Raw genomic sequence first — 15,512 nt, 5'->3', positions numbered from 1 at the left:
TGTTGTTGAGCAAAGAGACCTTGGAGTGCAAGTTCATAGTTCCTTGAAAGTAGAGTCACAGGTAGATAGGATAGTGAAGAAGGCATTCTGTATGCTCTCCTTTATTGGTCAGAGTATTGAGTACAGGAGTTGGGAGGTCATGTTGCGGCTGTACATGACATCGGTTAGGCCACTTTTGAAATAGTGTGTAATTCTGGTCTCCTTCCTATCGGAAGGATGTTGTGAAACTTGAAAGGGTTCAGAAAAGATTTACAAGGATGTTGCCAGGCTTGGAGGATTTGAGCTATAAGGAGAGGCTGAAGAGGCTGTGCTGTTTTCCCTGGAGCGTTGGAGGCTGAGGGATGACCTTTATAAAGCTTTATAAAATAATGAGGGGTATGGATTGGATAAGTAGACAATGTCTTTTCCCTGGGGTGGGGGAGTCCAGAACTAGAGGGCATAGGTTTAGGGTGAGAGGGGAAAGATATAAAAGAGACCTAAGGGGCAACTTTTTCACACAGAAGGTGGTATGTGTATGGAATGAACTGCCGGAGGAAGTGGTGGGGACTGGTACAATTACAGCATTTAAAAAGCATCTGGATGGATATATGAATAAGAAGGGTTGAGAGTGATATGGGCCAAGTGTTGGCAAATGGGGCTGGATTAGGTTAGCATATCTGGTCGGCATGGACGAGTTGGACCAAAGGATCTGTTTCTGTGATGTACATCCCTGATTCTGTGACTCTGCTTTGGTGCTTGTTTGAAATTTCTGTCAAATTACTTAGACAGTCCATTCAGGGAGCTATCTGACAGGATCCACTAACCCTTCCTTCCCCACAGGGCTGAAACGCACTACATGCAGATTTGATTTACCTGTGGTCAAATATGTTTTCCTGCACAAACCTTTCTAGACAAGGAAAAGATGGCACAGTCTGACAAATCAGAACATTTTGATGATGTGTCCATACGCATCCTTTGCAACAACAGGAACACAACACATGCTTGGTGTTTTGTATACTGAGATTCTGGAGATAGATAGCTTGGTACTCTTTACATAAAGAGACAATTAAGATTAATGCAACATTGGCTACATTTATTTCTTTATCTGAGGGTGTTTTTATGCATATGATGTCCTTGTGGACATGGTCTATTTCTAATCTCCAATAAAGATGGTGATTCAAGAGGCTGCCAAGGTGCAGGAGTAGGGTATGGGCCAGAATTGTGCTATGCAGAGTAGGACTACTGGCTTCTTACAACTGATGACTAGATTCTTAGCTGCGATGGAGAGAGCAATACAAAGAACAAAAGAATAACTAGAGAAAGAATGGACCCATTAGGAGCAATAGCAGCAATCTTTGTGTGGTGCTGGAAGTTGTGGATATAGCTGTCAATGACATTTTGCATTGGTCTTCACAATGGGAGTAGGTATGACCACCACAGTGGAGGGCTGGTAAAATATTAGAAGAAATTACCATTTTCAAGTTGAGCAGCCTTCAAACTGGATACATCTGTAGGCTTGGATGAGAGATCTCTAAGACTTTTCGGGGAAATACGGGAGAAGATAGCGGAGGCCCTGGTAGTAATTTTCAAATCTTTGTGAGCCCAGGTGAGGTGCCAGAGAACTTGACAAGTGCTACATTGTCCAATACTCTTTTTTTTTAAAAGAATAAAAGAAAGGATAAATGAGGACATTTCAGATCAGTCAATCTAACCTTGGTGAACAGGAATTTTGTTTTTGGAAATAATTCCAAGGCACAGAATATGTCTGCGCTTGGAGAGATGTGGAATAATTGGATATAGTCAGCAAGGATTAAGGGAAGGTCATGTTTGTCAAACTTTTTTGATGCAATATTGATGAAGGCAATCTTTTTGATGCAATCTACATGGATGAAGTCCTTTTGAGGTATCTTTGGCAGACTGTGTAATAATGCAAGAACCTCTGGGATCCAAAACAAAATGGTACATTGCTTTTGGATCAAAAATTGGCTGAGAAGGATCGCCTTCATCAATATCGCATCAAAAAAAAATTTGACAAACATGACCTTTCCTTAATCCTTGCTGACTATACCCAATTATTCCACGTCTCTGCAAGTGCAGATATATTCTGTGCCTTGGAATTATTTCCCAAAAAAAAATCAGTGATGGTAGAAGTCTATTTCCAGTGGTACTCCACAGGGCTTGGTATGGAGCCCTGCCTGTTTGTTGTTTTCATTAATGATTTGGATTTAAACATATGATCAAGAAGTGTGCAGAAGATACAAAAATGATGGTGTGATAAAAGTGGAAAGGATTGCTGTAGATGCAGGAGGACATAGGTGAAATGGTCAGCTGGACAGGTCAATTGTAAATGGAATTCAACCTGGAAAGTGAGAGGTGATGCATTTGAGGAAGGCTAACAGGGCAAGGGACTTCAGTGTGACTGGTAGGACACTGGAAAGTACTGAAGATCAAATAGACCTTGGTATGCCTGGGCACAGATAGGTGTTTAGGCAAAGCAATTAAGACATATGGCATACTTACCCTTTTATTGGCCAATGCAAGAGCAGGGAGGTCCTGTTAGAACTGTATAAAATGCTGGTTAGGCCACAACTGGAGCACTGTCCGTTCTGGTCACCACATTGTAGGAACAGTGCGCTTTCATTAGAGAGTGTGCAGAGGAGATTTACCAACATGCTGCCTGAGCTGGAAGGTTTGAGAAATGAGATTGGATAGGCTGGTTTGTTCCCCTTTGAAGTTATGAAGGTTGAACAGGGAACCTGATTGTGGTTCATAAAACTGAAGGGCATGGACAGAGTGGAAAGAAAGGTGTTTTTTTCCATTGGTGGTGAGTTCAGTAACTGGGGGGGGGGGGGGGGGGGGCTGAATTAAGGTAAAACAATAAGAGGAGAGTTGAGAAATATTTTTACGCTGAAGTTACTGGGTGTGTGGAGCCTGAAAGGGCTCTGCTGACAGTTGAGCAATATTTAGATGGCTGAGTGCTATAGCCTCCAGCAGTTTGGGCAAGAGCTAGGAATTGGGCTTAGTCTAGATAGATCTATCTTGACTAGTGTAGACATGATGGACCAAATGACCACCTCCTGAAGTCCAAACATAGAATACAAATGGAACTCTTGTAGTTCCAGTTTCTTTAGTATAACCTTTTGATATACCACCCCCCCCCCCTCCCCCTCCCCACGAAGCGCGTGTCACACAAGCACACCCGCCCGCCCCGGTTTTTTGACATGTGCCCTGCGGTCTGATGTAAAGATGACCAAAGATCAGTCTGCTCAGTGCCAAAGAATGTGGCCTTGCTTTTGCTGTGATTTACTTTCCTTTGGATTTTCACTGTTTCTTGCCTGATGCTTGATAAACCTGTTGCCAAGTCCTTCAACAATGCAGAGAGGGAGCAACCTTACCTAATTCCGAAAACTGATCAGAAAACATTGATTCCCACCCATTGACAGAAATTGGTCTCCACTGCCTGACGTTAGCTGCTTCTCTGTTGTTGACTGTGCCTTCAACAATCCTTTAGTTTTGAGATGTTTTGTCACGTTAAATGCTTGTGGTTTTCCTGCTTCTTAAAACTGATTGGATTGAAGGTTTGACTGCAGTTTGTGTTTGCGATACAAACAGTTTGTTTGGAGCATTGACTGAGGTGGAGGCGATAACTGCACATATGACCATTGATACCGCCTCCCTTTCTGAGTTCAGGGCTGATATTCAGCTCTTGTCAGAGTTCGGATCAAAGTTTCACTTTGTTCCCTCAGGCACTGTGCAAGCGGGAACTCTCAGTTCTGTCAGGTGAGAGGAAACTGGTGGAGTTGCATTGTTGAGATAGCTGACAGGCAGTATTAGTGGGAGTGGTAAGTAAGCTGTGTGTGAAAGAGAGTTCATGTTCTTTCAGTCAGTTGGAGCCTGGCACAGAAATCTTGCGTCTTAGAAGTTATTCAATAACCGATAGAAACTGAGAGACTGTGTTAGCGTAAGGACTGTGCGGTGTTTTGGGCGCCGGAGCATTGTAACCACTGGGTTGAGTGACTAAGTTCCCTCCTGGGTAGCCTTGGGATTCAAGATTCCGTAAGGAATTCGAGCACTGACTAGAGTGAATCAGAGGTACCTCACAATTGGAAATGTGCTTCATAGTTAAGCTGTCAGCCTGGCAGGAGATGTTCATTTGTGCTGTCACAGATTCCATATTTTGTGGTTCTAGTTCTGTAATTTGCAAAGAAACTAGCGCTGAACACTTACTGTGAATTTACCAACTTTTTAAAAATTAATAGTTACTGGATGAAAGAGTTACTTTTTGGTGGGTTGCTCTGAACTTGTATTTTTGGAAAATTGCCATCTCTTTCACTCTTAAATTGGTAGAGCAGTGCGAAAGTGGCACCTCACCTGGATGACTTGTTTGACTGACTTTATTGATGCACGTTATGCAGTGGGTTGCGGAATGTTTCAAATTTCCCATCCAATTTAGATGAAATACCTAATGGCCGCAGAGCTGTTAACCTTGAGGTAGCACTTTACAGGATGTTTGGTTGTTTTGGTATTGGATTCATTAAAACATTAGCGATTTGGACAGGGAGGTGGTGGTGGTTGGCCTGTCAGTACTGTTTGTCCATCCTCGCAAGATGGTAGTCGAGACTGGCTTTAAGTACATAAGAAACTGTGCTTCTAATTTGAGTGAAGTCAGTTGCAGAAACAGCACTGCCACTTTATTACCCGGGCAAAGTGTGTTGTCCCCACTTTTATAGGGGATGGCAGTGTGTGGCACAGTGGTAGTGTTCTTATCCATGGACTGGAACACCTGGGTTCAAGTCCCACTTGCTCCACAGGTGTGTAATAGTCTGTGAATAGGTTGATTTGTAAAATAGGTTTAATAAATGTAAAACAAAACCGATGATATGGATTGGAAAAGTGGCTGGCAAAGATGCCAGAGGAGCCACAAGAAAACTATTGACTCTTTTTCTATGCAGCAATTTGTTGTAATTTGCCCATGTACTGCCTGAAAGAATAATGGAAACAGATTTTCACACTTTCTAAAGATTTGAATAAGTTCTTGAAGGGAAGGTGTTTGCTTTAGTGGGAAAAGAGCAAAAGGATGAGGATTATTGAACAGCTTTAACAAAAAGCTGGTATACACGAGCAACTAATGGTGTCATTTTGTGTTGTGCAGTTTTAATGTGGGAGACCGTCTGGCCCATGAGATTTCCTGGGAAATTTGGTTAAATGTCAAGAGTGCACACAATATTGGAGTATCAGGCCTGTGCAGGTGGGGATTATTGACCATTATCTGATGTGTCTGAGTTTAGAGGAAAATTTCTTCCTCATTTGTGATGGTGAGAAAGATCACGGCCTATCTGTTACACCACACTGGTAGAGGACGTGGCATTGAGGCGAGGTAGTGAATATTGAGTTCGTCTTGCCCTTAATGGCTCAGGAAGAGTCCAGATACATGCCTGATTTTTGACCTTCTGCAGGTAGCTTTTATTTATTCTTTTGTCTGACATTGTGTTTTTCCTCAAATTCCTGTGATAAAAATGTGAATGCTTATTTTATAGTCTTCAAACCCACTTGGACATGTAGTACCTTCTCTCTTAAGGAGCTTGCGGGTGGAGAGAGGAGTTAGAGAATGTGCTTGGAGAAACACAGGCCTGGATTGAACTGATGATGTTTTAGAGATCAGTCCTTCCTTTTGTGAGATTTTCCCTTGAGGTAGAGATAGTGAACAGGTAAGTAGAACCAGCAATGGCTGTTTTTAAGTTTTTGGAAGGAGAATCCCCATATTTTTAACTGTAGCTCAACTAATGTCTGATGTCAAAGCTCTTTAAGCTGGATTGATGAATCCTGGTCCTGGACATGAACAGGATTTGACTGGGGGTTGATGTGATAGTTTACAAATAAACATATCACAGTTAAAACATTTACAAGTCAGGAAACCTCACCACTAGGCAGAATTGGAAGTAACTCTTACAATTAGCATCCTGTTGTCTGACTTTCTTGGTTGCTCAGTACAGAAAGGATGTTGGAAACATTACAGTGGGTCATTGTGCAAACGACAGGGCTTCAGTTGAACTATGAGTCGTGGAACTAAGAAGACCTGCAAATGAGAGAGGTCATCTCCTCACCTTCTGGACCAAGGCAAGGGAATTGGATGGGAATCTTTTCCATATTGTGCTGATGAGCAAAGTATTGTAAATGTTTCTCCTATATAATGGGAAGAAATTGGAGTTGTAGAGGTAATGTAATGCCCATCAGGAACAGGAGGTATAGGTGCCATTTGCAGGATACTGACTGGGGTGGCAGCAGAGTGGCAGACCCAAGGTGGTTAGAGAGAGTCATTGGTGACATAGTGGTAATGTGATTGGATTAGTAATCCAAAACTCCAGGCTAATATTTTGAGGACATGGGTTTGAATCCTTCCATGGCAGGTGGTAGAGTTTGAATTTAATAAAATCTGAAGTTAAAAAGAAAACTAAGTTATGGTGACCATGAAGCAACTGTTAGTCATTGCAAAATCTGGTTCATTAATGTAGGAAATCTGTCATCCTTGACCAGTGATTCTAGACCCGTAGCAATGTGGTTGATGCTTAACTCCCTTCTGAAATAGTTGAGCAAGTCATTTGATTCAAATTCACTCCGGGTTAGGCAACACATGCTGGTCTTACATCCCATGAGCAAGTTGAAAAAAGGTGGAAGGGAAGGTAGCAATTTTGATTATAGTGAATTGTCTTGGTATAAACAAACCTTATGTACCACCACCACTACAAACCTTTTTTCCCCCCCCCCCCAAATCAGCTTTAAATTCCCAATGTATACCTGGCCTATTTTGCTTGTTTTAATTTTATTTTGGTGAAAATGTAAAAGGACTTTGTGCTCTACTTAGAGTAACTTCACTGGCAAGTCGGCAGGGCACTGTTTGGTAAAATGTGAAACTGCTTCAGGTACAGTAGTGGTTGGTGTGTGTTTGTTTGAGCTCAGGCTCTGTGAATGGATAGAGATTCTGTTTATTGTCTTTGCAATCTGTTACTTACAAGCCAATATCATAGGCTGGATGGTCTGGAACAGGCCTGATAAAACTGTCAAATTGGCTTTTGGTTTTTGAAATTAGCCCCAACTTAGATGAGCAACGATAGCTGGTAAAGGTTACGTATCCTGTCACTAATTTGTGACTTCTGTTAGGAGGCTGCATGCACCATATCTTCTCCAAAAGACCCCTGGTGTTAATCTTTTGACCGTTGGTGTGTAAAAGTACCATATAATCCTGCAATGCATCTGTGTAACATGTCTGCTACTCCTTGACTCAAACTCAGCAGTTTGATCATGGACAAGTTCAGACTTGATAACAGGGATGGCTCTGCAGTCGATCTAAAGCTGGCAGTTAATACTCTGTGGTAGACAAGCAGGAGGCTGGAAGAATACAGCAAGCCAGGCAGCATTAGGAGGTGAGAAGTCGAAGTTTTAGGTGTAACCCTTCTTCGGGATTGCATAAGGGTTATACTCGAAACGCCAACTTCTCTACCACCTGATGTTGTTTGGCTTGCTGTGTTCTTCCAGCCTCCTGCCTGTCTACCTTACATTCCAGCATCTGCAGTTTTTTTTGTCTGTAACCAAGTTAATATTCTATGATAGCCATTGCTTCACAGAAGGTTCTAGATATCTCCATGGCACCTGGTACCAGCTAAGGACCGAAGCTCAATATGAATTCACAGGAAGCCAGACTCTTGTTTTAACCCTAAGATTGATTGTTCTGGGTTCCTGCTGGAGGTATTTGTGACAAAAGCAAAGCTCATTTGTGTTTTGCCAGCTTCTGGCAGTCAAATGTTTCTCCCTGCCTCTCCACACCCCACCGGTGACACTAGCGGGGGATAACTCCAATACTGCTTCTAGTCCATTTGGAGAGAAATCTGCTTGAAAAAAAAACAAATCACGTACCTCTGACTAGTGTGTTTTTGGTGAACTTGGGTGATCAATTTGATTCTTTGGTAGAAAGACTTGTGATTTTAATGGGAAAACAACTTAAAGCAACTCACTTGATCTCTCTTGCCCATATTCCCTTTGGGAAAACCTCGGAGATGTCTCCCTGTTTCCTTGCATCAGCCTATCACTGTTCAGGTCCAGATCTGTTCTTTTGAGCAGCACTGGTTAAAGAAACTGCTCTTGGAGTGTATTGATCGCAGAAACATAACACCAGGTAACAGGCAGCCTAATTGCTGAGACCAAAATAGAGTGGAATGAGCAAGGGGATGATAAAAATTTAGCAGAAAGGGAGAAAAAGAAACAGAGCTGAAGGAGAGGCTGCAGAGAGAGTTGAGCAAAAGTGATGGGGAGAAGCAGTAAAGATGAAGGGAAGGAAACGGTGATACAGAAGTAAAGGAGTCAAATAAGTGAAGAGAGTAGTGAGCGAATCAGACAACGAGGGTGGGAAAAGAAAAACAGACGTGATGTGTTTGAAGGAAGGAGAAAGGCAGATGGTCTTTTCCCTGAGTTAGGAGAGTCCAGAACTAAAGGGCATAGGTTTAGGGTGAGAGATTTAAAAGGAGCCTAGGGGGCGACCTTTTCAGAGGGTGGTGCGAGTATGGATTGAGCTGCCAGAGGAAGTGGTGGAGGCTGGAACAATTGCAACATTTTAAAAGTCACCTGGATGATTGTATGAACCAGAAGGGTTTAGAGGGATATGGGACTAGATTAATTTAGGATATCTGGTTGGTATGGATAAATTGGATCAAAAGGTCTGTTTCCGTGCTGTACATCTCTGACTGTAAATAGCTGGTGGATTTTGAATTCTAATTAATTCTGGACTTTAAAATTAGTCGCAGTAATGGTGACCATGATATCTACCACTTTATTATTTTGAAAAAAAACTGCTATGTTCACAGAGATCCTGTCATCCTTATTTCGTCTGGTTGACATGTGACTCCAGACCACACCAAGGTAGTTGAAAATGGTCCAGCAAGCCACTCAGTTTCAGGGTTGTTAGGGCTGAGAGGCAAGTTCTGGCCTCCCCTCATCCCATGAATGAAAAAGGAGAAAAAAAAACTGAGGGGATGGTGACACATGACTAAATTAAAGGCTAGAGAAGGCTGAAACAGAAGCTGTGTGGAGGCTTGTTCTCTGGCCAGGGTTGAGAGTCCTGAAGACTCTGTTGCCTGCCTGGTGCCCAAGTTCGGGATATGTCATCTCCATAAAGGAATTTGGAGTGGGAGGGGCAAGATCAAGTTGTTGTCTGTGTTGTTTGCATGGAAAACTATAAAATCAAAGGTAAAGGAAAGATTACAGGTTAGTGGTAGGTTGATTGTGACCAGAAAATAAAAAGGAGAGTATCTCTACCATGGAACCATAGAAATGCAGGGAAATTCAATAAATAGAACAAACTTAAAGGCTTTATATCTTAATGCATGAAACATTTGTAATAAAATAGATGAACAGTGGTGCAAACAGAGGAAAATGAACGTGATCTCTTCGTCATTACGGTTATGTGGAGATCAAAACTGGGAACTTAACATTCAGGGATATTTAACTGTTCAGAGAGAAAAGGGATAGAAAAGAAGGGATTGCTTTGTTAATAAGACATGAAATGAGAGCAGTTGTGAGATGATCTAGGCTAGGATGATGCAGAGTCCATTTGGGCAGAAGTGGGGGAAAAAACAGCAAGGGAAGCAAGACAGTAGGAGTAGCGTACAGACCCCCAAACAGTAACCACTCTGAATCAACAAATAATAGGAGCATGTAAGAAAAATAGAGCAATAATTATTAGTGACTTTAATCATTAAACCAATCAAATGGAAAGGGTAGCTGTGACAGCATATTCATGGTTCATTAGGGATAGTTCCTAGAGCAATGCCTCATGAAGCCCGTGAGGGGACAGGCTATCTTGGATTTGGTAATGGGTATTGAGGTAGACTTGATGAATTACCTTTAAAGTGAAAGATCTCCTATGAAGTAATGATCATGACATGATAGAATTTAATATTCAGTTCGAGAGTGAGAGATGTGGGTGGAAGCAACAGTATTTCTTGAGGTTTGAGTGTCTTTGGAACTCCTTGCCACAGGTGAGCTGTGAGGGCAGAGTCCTTGTGTATGTTTAAAGGCTGAGAGAAATTCGTACAGAACTAGAACCAAGGGTTGTGGGGAAAGGGCAGGAAAGTGGATGTGAGGAGTGTTGGATCAGCCAATGTTCCAACATTGAAGGGTGGGACAGGCTAAAGGGGCAAAGCACTTACTGGATTAGTGGTGCTGGAAGAGCACAGCAGTTCAGGCAGCATCCAACGAGCAGCGAAATCGACATTTCGGGCAAAAGCCCTTGCAGCCTTGTCCTGTTCCTATCTCTTATGATCTTCTAGTCTTACAGGCAAGAGAAAGAGTTGCTGTGGATGTGAAAGAGAAACCTATAGAAGAGTTCAAAGTGAAGGGAAAAGGGGAAAAAATGAAAGCAACGTAAGAGAGGGAAATATGTAGAGAGATGAGGAAGATGGGTTAAACTGGATGAAAAGATAAGGGTAGAAAAAATGCAGAAAGGAGAGGAATTGGCAAAAATATTGAGGGCAGTGGGACATTTCTCTTCCTGTTAATGCTATTATCAGTGTACAAAATAGTTTCTTTTCATTGGTCCTGCCCAGGTGCTCCAGCCGAACCTGTTGCGGTCATCTATCTTGTACAATTGCCAATTGATCCCTCCATTGAAACACATTGCTGCCTTTAAGTTGGCACTGCCCTCAGGTTGCTGGCCTTCATAGATGTGTTTTCTGTGCTTGCATAGATGGTCTCTTCCAATTACATCTGAAGTTTCCAGCTGACTCTTTCTTTTTTTACAGTTTTTTGTTCTTGAAATTTCTTCTCTACCTCTTCTGTGCCTGTTTCTTTTATGCACTTTTATAATAAATGAAAATTGAAAAGCTTTTCCAAATTGCAAGTTCTTAAACATGCGGTGCCTGAGTTGATGAATAAAACTTTAATTTCCGTTCTTAAAAGAATTGTATGAGTTCAGCACTTGGGGCTCCGATTCTGTGTAAATTCTAATACTGAAAGGAAATTTGACAACTTGACACGCCCAGAATTGCAGTGTTTTGGACCTCTGGGCCATAGTTTTGGAGGAAGCTTTGGTTCACTGAGTAAGGTGATCTCAGCTGGGCCTTTGTAGGGCAGTGGTAGGCTGCTGTCTTTTTAGAGCTTTCAAAATCTTGGCACAATGTTTACTGCAGCTTGTTTTTTTTAAAAAAAGTATTGGATCGAGTTCAAGAGTTCATCAGTACTGATTTGAGCCAAGAATAAGATTCCAGCAAATTGTATGACTGTGAATTAATGTGCAGCCTCTCGGAAATAGGTTTGTTTTGATTAAATTAGCCAAGCTTATTCCATGTTTCATGTTCCTATGAAATGTCCAGTCTGCTGTTTTGGGTGTGTGTTTATGTGTGTGTGCTTGCAATGTGGTTTCATAGTTCAGTAATTGTTCTGAAACATTCTCTGTTGTTTTAGACACCTCCATACTCTAGGGTAGGGTAGTGAATGTGAAACTGAGTGCGATAGGCATTCTCCAGTGGAGGTGGTGGCCTCCTTGATTTTTTTTGTCCTAGAGAAGTTCACTAATGTTGTCGTCACCTTTTTTTTTCAATAATTTTTGAAATGTTTAGAATTGGGAGGATTCAACTCCAGAAAAGTTACTCTTTTAATTTTTTTTGAAATAAAATACAATACATGATTTTGCAATTAATCATTTGCCTCGATCAGAAATTTCAAACCTGCCCTTACCTTGTGCAGTTGGTGCATCTTGTCCCACCCTGTCATAATAGTAATCTGTAGTTGGAAGTAAGAAGCTATGGTCATTTAGTCTGATAGAGCAAGGCTTGACAATGCAATGCACTGTGTTTCCACTGTTTATTTTTCCAAAATGTTCACCTTTCATTTGGCAGAGATACTTTAGGACTCTAGCACAGATCTGAAGGTGTCTTTCTGCGATGTAATGCTTCTTTTATCCCACTCTGGAACTCGCCCATCTCTGGTTTCATGTAGGGCAAGAGGAAGATTTTGATACATTTAAAGACAGTGTTTTCTGCCAATGTAATTCACATTAAATCAAAATGGAAATGCTGAGGGAGTTAGAACTGTCCCTATTGCAGGGTCACTGAACTAATCAAACCTGTTTGTGTCAGTTTTCAGATGCTTTCTCTGTTGGTTGTCTCCTATCTATCAAACTGTAACTTGTATTTGTGTACATCTTAAATAATTATACAATGCATTTAATCTAGTAAAACTTCCCAAAATGCATGGCAAAAGTATTAGATCGGACAGATTTGACGTTGAACAATATAAGGAAATGTTCAGACAGGTGGCCAATAGCTTAGTGGAAGAGAGAAACTTAGCAGAGCAGTATATTCATTTCCTTCCTCCAAGTCATGTTGTTAACGGTTACGGTCCCAGCGCTGACCCCTGTGGAACTCCCACTGGTCATGGGTTAGCAAGCTGAAAAGAACCTCTTCTCCCTACTCACTATTTTCTCCCCATTAGTGAATTCTCTACCCACACCAATATATTCCCTCCAACACCATGGACTATTCTTTTATGATTTATCTTTGATAAGGTATGTTGTCTGGAAGTCCAAATACAACTTGTCTACAGGTTTCCTTTTATTCATGCTGGCTGAGACTTCCTCAAATAAATTAGACACTATTTCCATTTCACGAGTCCACAAGGACTCTGCTTGATCTTGTTTCCAGGTATTTGCCAGGATGACAGTTAAAGCATGTGGAAGGGATGACTTGGTAATGGTATTCCTAACTTTCCCTTTCCCTTTGTCAGGAAATTCTGTCCCTAGTGGTGTGACTGAGAGAAGGAGGCCTGAGAATGGCAGTTCTGAACCCAACTGCTTCACCTGTATGCTTGTTTCAGCCAGATATTTTGTTTCAGGATTGGGACTGTTTCTGCTTGGCTCCACTCTTATCCAGAAATTGTCTGTATTTGCTATTAATGATTGGTACATGGAATGATCAATAGTAGCCTTGATAAATAAATGGGGTGGAGTAGAGAGGAGAATCCGTTTTACTACAAATGTGCAAATCTCTATTTAGAACACTCAGAGTTCTGTGTGTGCTTCTGGGGTCCACGCCTTTGAAAGGATATGTTGGTCTTGGAAGAAGTTCAACACAGATGGAGCCAAGTATTACCAGTGCTCCAAGGGTTAGATTTTTGAGGAGAGATTGTGTCAACTACATTTGTAATTGCAAGATTTTTTTAAAAAAGAAGGTTGGTTTGAAGCTTAATGATTTTGCAAAGAATTGATAGGATAGAGACAAACATTTTCCGCTAGCTTGAATGTCTAGGATAAAGGGATATGATTTTAAAATCAGAGCGACGCAGATCAGGAGAAAAGATATGAAATGCTTTAAGCAAAGGACGATAGCAGTATTTAACTATCTAATAGTTAAATAAAAAGCAGTTGACATATGCTTAGAAAATAACTTTCACCTGTGACTAATAGATTTCTGCTGGGTAAAGATATGAGGAAGTGTCCTCAAAGCAATGGATGTTGTAATAGGTTTCTAATGTCCTGGGTTTGGGGATGGTTATCAGTCAAGAGTGAGGTGATCACTATCCTGTGATCATGCATGTGTCTCTATGTTAGTCAGGAGCCAAATGGTGGTGTTGGTCTCAGCATCAGGGTGGAAGAGCACCGATCCAAGCCCATGGCTAAGCACTTAACAAGAAGGATGGTAAAGTTGAACTCTTGACTTTTTTTTCCATCTTTATATTCAATGTCTTGGTTTATTTTTTAGATTAGATTACTTACAGTGTGGAAACAGGCCCTTCGGCCCAACAAGTCCACACTGCCCCGCCGAAGCGCAACCCACCCATACCCCTACATTTACCCCTTACCTAATACTACGGACAATTTAGCATGGCCAATTCACCTGACCTGCACATCTTTGGACTGTGGGAGGAAACCGGAGCACCCGGAGGAAACCCACGCAGACACGGGGAGAATGTTGGCAATGGAGAGTGGCTACATTGTACAATGCTTTTCACAGTATTTGTAACAAGTACATGAAACAAGTACACGTGACAATAAATAAAATCAAATCAAAGTGAGCCAAGGCAGGTGGATGGGGGTTGAGATTGATTACAATTGTATTGAGTTACTCAATAAGCACAAGAGGTAAATCCCTATTTCCTATTCCTGAATCTGATCCTGAAGATAGTGTTGGTCATGCTCAGATTATTAACAAGATTAGCTTTCCTGCAGTAAACTATACCCGCAGATTTTATTTAAAGTTCCCTGGGAAACTGGGGATGTAGAGTTTCTGATAGGGATGCTGAAAGCCAAAGTATGTATCTGCCAGGAATGAGAAGGATATTTCCAAGAGATTTAGTTTTAATTTGAAAGGTACAGATGAATTCCTTAGTGGACCAGAGTATGTAGCCAGGTTTCATTGGGTCGGAGAGAGCTTGGATTCACTCTGCTGCTTTGGATCTTTGGATGTTCGAGGCAGGTCAGTCTGTAGGAGAACCAGATAGTGTAGAAGCCATTTAGCATTTGAAGATGCATGTTCTGTGACTGATTGCAGAGACAGCTTTGAATTTTCCTGCACATTGACAGTTTGGGTGCATGAGAACAAACCACTGACTATTCAAGATAGAAAATTCTGAGCAGAACTGTCTTAGTTATCACATGACCCCAACAGGATCCCTGCATCTAATAATTTGACCATGTTGTGCAGGTGAAAATCAGAAATTTAAGGATTTAGCAAGAAAATGTCAGGTCATTGAGAGATGCTTGAATAAGTGGGGAAAAATTTCTAGATGAATTTAATTTGATGCAACTGAGTTTGAAAGACACCTTTTCTGGGTTACATCTAGAACTGCTTCCTTGATCACTCTTTCTGGACACACAAAAAGAAGCATTGGTTTTTAGTTATGGGGAATAATGTCAGGCAAATAACTGAGTCAGAAAATTATGAAATAGCAGTTACAAAATGGTTATCTTCTCCTACTCTGGCATTGACTTAAGCTAAGTGTCCAAGATAGGGATAGTGGACAGGAAAATAGGCAACTCAATGAGATTGATGCATCAATGGTGCTGAGGTGGAGGTGGTCGAGAGCTTAAAGTTTCTGGGAGTAAATATTGCCAATAATCTGTCTCCGTCCATCCACGTTGACGTCACAGTCAAGAAAGCACGCTCCAGTCTCTACTTCCTCAGAAGGCTAAAGAAATTTGCCACGTCCATAATGACTCTTACTAGTTTTTAATAGATGCACTGTAGAAAACATCTTGTCTGAGCGCATCACAGCTTAACGTGGCAACTGCTTTGCCAAAACATGCAAGAAATTAGCGAGGTGGGAATGCATCCCAGTTATCTCACAAACTAGCCTTCAATTAACTCCATCTGTGCTTCCTACTGCCTCAGGAAAGCAACCAGCATCACCTTACCCCGGTTGTACTGTCTCCCACCCTCTTCCATTGAGCAGAAGTTTGAAAGCCCTCCAACAGATTCAAGTACAGCTTCTTCCCAGCTGTTATCTGATCTCTCACATTAGAGTTGGTCTTTCTCAGAATCCTTTTTTGT

At 41.5% G+C, this 15,512-nt stretch overlaps 1 protein-coding gene across 5 annotated transcripts in view; it reads left to right on the top strand.

Moving 5' to 3' along the window:
* The window catches only part of kifc3 (kinesin family member C3), a 58,462-nt gene that overhangs the window by 9,177 nt on the left and 33,773 nt on the right, over positions 1-15,512 (top strand). Inside the window, exon 1 of one of the 5 annotated variants that reach the window (XM_072547724.1) lies at positions 3,853-3,940. The exons of 3 other annotated variants lie outside the window; for them this stretch is intronic. The gene's annotated coding sequence lies outside the window, so the exon portion shown is untranslated. Of the gene's footprint in view, positions 1-3,852; positions 4,072-15,512 lie in introns of those variants that run through there. One more of the 5 variants, XM_072547723.1, reaches the window with a different exon arrangement.

Source organism: Chiloscyllium punctatum, chromosome 26 (assembly GCF_047496795.1).
Source record: "Chiloscyllium punctatum isolate Juve2018m chromosome 26, sChiPun1.3, whole genome shotgun sequence".
NCBI lineage: Eukaryota > Metazoa > Chordata > Chondrichthyes > Orectolobiformes > Hemiscylliidae > Chiloscyllium > Chiloscyllium punctatum.
The sequence above is the reverse complement of the archived record's forward strand: the minus strand, read 5'-3'. Positions and strand labels throughout refer to the sequence as shown.